The sequence below is a fragment of the Cryptomeria japonica genome, chromosome 7 (genome assembly GCF_030272615.1).
Source record: "Cryptomeria japonica chromosome 7, Sugi_1.0, whole genome shotgun sequence".
Lineage (NCBI taxonomy): Eukaryota > Viridiplantae > Streptophyta > Pinopsida > Cupressales > Cupressaceae > Cryptomeria > Cryptomeria japonica.
In genome coordinates, this window is record NC_081411.1 from 370698569 (window position 1) to 370703882 (window position 5314).

Consider the following 5314-nt stretch of genomic DNA (forward strand, 5'->3'; position numbering starts at 1 on the left):
GGTTATTTTCATTGTCAGGGGCTTCTACTTCTACCCCTTTCTCCCCCTATCACTTGTGCCTTTTTGGTTTTCTCTCTAGATCTCTTGCTTGCAAAACATTTTGGGATCTTTACTTCTCTTTTTGTTTTGCTAGGGCCTCTCCCTAGGTGCTCTTCCTTTCTGGGATATTGGTTCTAAGTTCTAATGTGATTAGGTGGCTTATTGAGGTGCCTTTAAGTATTTTTAGATTAGTCCATTTGAGTATGTTTTATGTTTTGCAGGAATGGCTAGGTGTCCCTTTAAGGTTGCAAGATGCCTTCTAAAACTCGTTGTTAGGTTTTAGTTTCCTTGACTATTCTATCATTGTAAGGGTTTTTCTTTGGGTTAATGTTAGGGGTGCTCTCTAAAACCCCTTTGTTCTAAGAGTGAAAGTTTGTTGAGGCTTTGAGACCCTTGTTCCTATTAGTTGGGTGCTCTAGTAAAAAGACCTATTTTTTAAAATTGTGTCCTCTTTTTTGGGTGTTTGGTGGTCTCATTGCTTGTGAGTTCCTCCTAGTTATATTAAGGGTATGTTCCCTCTCTCTTTTTTAATTAATCAGAATAAAATTAATAGATAAATATTGTAGGGTCATAGCATTGATTGATCTTAGTTTATATTTACATCATATTCACATAACAATGATATCAAAGAAAATGTAAGAGGGGCTTAGATATTTATTTGGTTTATAGGCTTCAAGTCCTAAAATGTCCATAAATAAATAGAAGTTTAGTTTGAAGATGAAAGAGGGAGATAATATTATTCAACATAGTATATTTTATTTCCTACAACCAACTTGCAAGTTTAAACTCTATAGTCAATGATGATAATGCTAAAATAATGTTACTAAGTAGTGTGTCTTCAAGTTTTGATTATATTATTTTTACATTAAACAAATAAATCCTAGATTGAAAATTGTGATGTCATTTTTGATTGATGAAGAAAGTAGAGCTAAAAATAATAATTCAATTATTTATAAAACTTCTTTTTTATTAAGAAGAAGCCTAAAATTTCAACAATAATGCTATTATTTTTAAAAAAGTGGACATTTTTAAACAAATTGTATTCAATAGGCTAAAGATCTTATCATTGGTAAGTTGAGTAATATAAAGCTATCACTAAAACTAACGGTGAAACACAATATTGTGAATTTGTAATGCATGGAAAATATTGACCACGCCATGATATTGATAAGGATTGTGTTCTTTACAAAATAAATCAAGGTCCAACTGAATATTGGAGGAAATAGAGGGACGAGGACATCTATCATCTTGATCTAGCTTCTAACTAAGGGATGATTTATTACATGGGAAGCACCTTTCATATTTTTATCCCTAAAGAAAAGAGGAGGCTTGGAATTCTTTGTGTCCCTTCAAGAAGGACAAATTTTTATCAGTGCATTTAATGTATTCATGTTTGGTTGAGGTTTTGTATGCTGTGGACTCTAAGAGGAGAGTTGTTTTCTCATGTTTAGCACTAGAGAAGGCATTTTGACACACTCAAAGGAGATGTGGACTTTTATTAGAAAGTTATGTCCAATTTATTTTCTTTGATGTTGTCTAAGTGATTGTACATTCTATAGTCACAAGATTAGTTGGTGAAATCAACCTAATATCTTGGGTAAACAAGGAGGAGAGGTGAAGATTCTTCATAAAAGTATCAAGAAGGTTTGTGTGCAACTCTTGCAATATTTCACCCATTTTAATATTAATGTAATAAGTGGGGCATGTTGTATTATTACATTAATAAACTATTTCTTGGTTGATTATAATGGTTATTTAACAGTTTTTTTTTCTATTTTGTTTGTTCAAATACACCACCTATTTAAAGGCTTTATCTTCTTTAAAAGTGTATTTACTACATGAATTTTACTTCCCTCAATTTTTAGAGACATACTATCCCACATTGGTTATAATTTCACACCTCTTAATGGTGTACTTTATATATACTTGTCTATTTCTCTCATATGAACATTTTATGTCATATAATCTTATAATCATATATTTCCCATGTGTATTTTTAATAGTACATATATAGTCCAATGAAATATGCATGTGTATTTATGGATCCCTTTGATACACATCTATGCATTCTCCTATATTATATAGTGGTTGTACATTATATTAGGTTACCTGACTTTTATGGATACATTCATATCTCTTAGTGGTGTATTCTATATATTCTCAAATCTTTCTCTTATATGAGAAGCTCATATCATCTAATTTTATTTCATTTTAGTTATTTTATGCATTTGCAATTACATCCTTATTCTATTGAAATGGTTATGTATTACATATTTAACTTTTTATTTTCAAGTGTAATTTGACTTTTATAGCTTGGTCTTGTCATCAAATTCTATGAAGTTTAGTTATCAACAAGTATCACAACTATTAGGAAAAATAGGATAACTTAATTAATGGAATATAGTAGGTATTGAGGGTTGGGAATAATGCATATATTTCTTGTGGGTGAGTTGTTTATGAATGATGTGTCTAATTCTTTATGGATCACATTCACATGGCAATTAGAGGATTTACTATCTTAGTATGGATCTATCTTTATCTACACTAAACATAATCTTATATTATTTCCACAAATTCCATAATACAACATTTTTCTTCTTAAACCTAACAATTACATTAACAAGGAAATATTGGTCACATAAGAGTTATGCAGTTCAATACAATCTTATTCAATTTTGTAGGAATATTTTATCTGATTGTAAATAATCTATCCATTAATTATATATTTTATCACTATAATTATAAAAAATTTAAAAGCCAAAATCCTGTAATAAACTAAAGGATCAATTCATAATACATTTCCAAACACTTTTTGAAAGCTAAAATTACAATTTTTAATTTTTTTAATTTCTCATTGTAAATTTAAATAATTTATTGCTACGACCAATAAAATCTCTGTGTTCAACACCATCTGATATCTCTTTGCAAATCTAAAGTATAGCTCAAGAGAAATTACATAATTTTGAAACACAAATAGGGAACAGTTAAGTAATTTTGATATCTACTTTCAGGTAGACTTTATTCCTATCCCTACCTTGACTCTCACAGGATTGCTGCCCTCTCTACAAAATTTGTTTTTAATGAATCTTACGATAGTTATACATAACAAATTACGCAGACCATCGATTATAAGAAAATCAGCCGCCTTAAGAATATCACAGACAGACGCCCGATTTTTATCAGCAGTAATAATATTTTGAGCGAATTCTGTATCCCAGATGTTCACATCTTCTTCTGATATACTGTTGGATTTTGCATGAGCATGGTATTCACAATACTCTAGAACTTTCTTCAGCACTTTACCAGGTTAGACGTGACCAGAAGGAAGAGTAAGCCTTAGAGGCTCTGTCCAGTTGTGTGTGTGTTGGATACAATTCTTTATGACCTCTGATTCCATTGCAACCATTTTCTCCACCTGGAAATCTTCAAAGCCTTCCGTACATTTGCACAGCCTCAATGTAATGATATTTGCTGCCATTTTGTTCTTCACGGAATTGATTGCGACTTCTGAATTGATAGCACTACGAAAAAAAAATGTTACCCAACTGTTGAATTAATAACGGGTAAGATTGAGCAAGCTAACAAGACTTGATCAGATAAGGTTCGAGATGCGGCTTGCCAGTAGATTGGCGGACTGCAAAAATCAAATTTAAATATTCCTTTCTCACGGTCACTTTCTTTTCAAATAAACCATTCAGTTAACCTCGGGACGCAAGGTGGGTCTGGCTTAGCCTAGTAGACAAACCGGCCACATAAAAAAGGGACCCACAATGCTCCAGCTGGTGAGCGCCGCCGCTTAGTCCTTTTCATGACCTGTCTGCAGGCTAATCGTTCCCTCCACACTCGAGTAGATTTGGCTTGATTTGGGCATTTAATCTCCGCCACCTTCGTGCGAGCCTTTATTGCTCTCTAATTCCCATTATTGCTTGTCAAGTCGTGTGCCTGCCTTCCTACAGAAGCGTCTTATTCTTGCTTCATTATTTTCTTTTCATCTCTGGTTTCTCTTCTTGCATGCGCTTGTTCTCAGCTACCATGTCTTCTGAGCCCCCGTTCGGCTTCATCCTAGGCCTGTCTCTTGCTTTGCAAACACCCCATATCACTAAGTGTCTCTACTCGCCAGGTTTCTTTCAGGAAGATATCAGATTTGAGACTCAAATGTCTTCTTATCTACTCAGACCCTCCAGTTCTTCTTGTTGTCAAATTGATTCTGGGTAGCGCACATTTGAGCAAAGATGAATACCCAAGGGATAACACCAGCATCTCATCTAGATTCGTGGCGTCTTTGCTGGACGAGAAGCTACCCAAGCAAATGGTCTAGAATCTTACCAGGGAACTCTTCCCAGTGGAAATTCTTCAAGAACTCCAAGAAGTATTCAACAAAGCCCTCCATGACTCTGGTGCTACAGAAGCAAAGCCAAAACCAGAACAAAGTTGCAGAGGTGGCTCGAGCAGAGGTCGAGAGAGCATGGGTCGTGGCCGGGCAGCTGCAACAACAACCCGACATTCCTTCCTCAAGCTAGGCTTTCTACGGATACCTCTTTTTGAGTTCTGGATATGCAATTATACATGTATATTTTTATTAGGTTTTAATTTTATGTTCAAAAACTCTGTATCTAGGTTGCCAGAAATCAGACATTATCGTCAATAGTGTGTTTGCTTTTCCTAGACTACTAAACCTTTGATGGTTTAGAAAAATGGCTAAACCATAAGCTTAAAGGTTTTCAGATTTTGGTGGGATCTTTGTGCTCACTAAGAGCAGGAGTTTTTTTGAATGTCTTGGAACTCAGTGACAAAACTATATATTTAAACTAATTAATATATATCTGGCTCTGCCTTTACCGATCAAAAAAAAATAACAGGTAAGATAGAACATCTTATATCCTTCACTTAGTTTTCGACAAGTGAGATAGGCCGACTTTCGTTTAGTTTTATTGTGTTGTTTTGCAATAGGGCCACGTTAAGTAGATTTCACTTCTTAGTTTAAAGTTTCTATATTTATGTTTTTTTAATTCAATGGAGATTTGATATCATTGTAAGTTTGGTAGTCCTAGGCAAGATTAATGTTTTCACCTAGTTAATTGTCTATTAATTCTTGTTTGGAAAGCATGAAAACATAGAAATAAATTGTTTTTCTTAATGTTTGCAGGCTTTAGGCTTTTAGATTTTAATAATGTAATTTTACGAAAAAAATTCTGATTTTTCATTCGTATATAAAAGTTGAGATAAAGACTAAATATTTCATGAGCAAGTTTAATCAATCAGACTTTTGTGCACA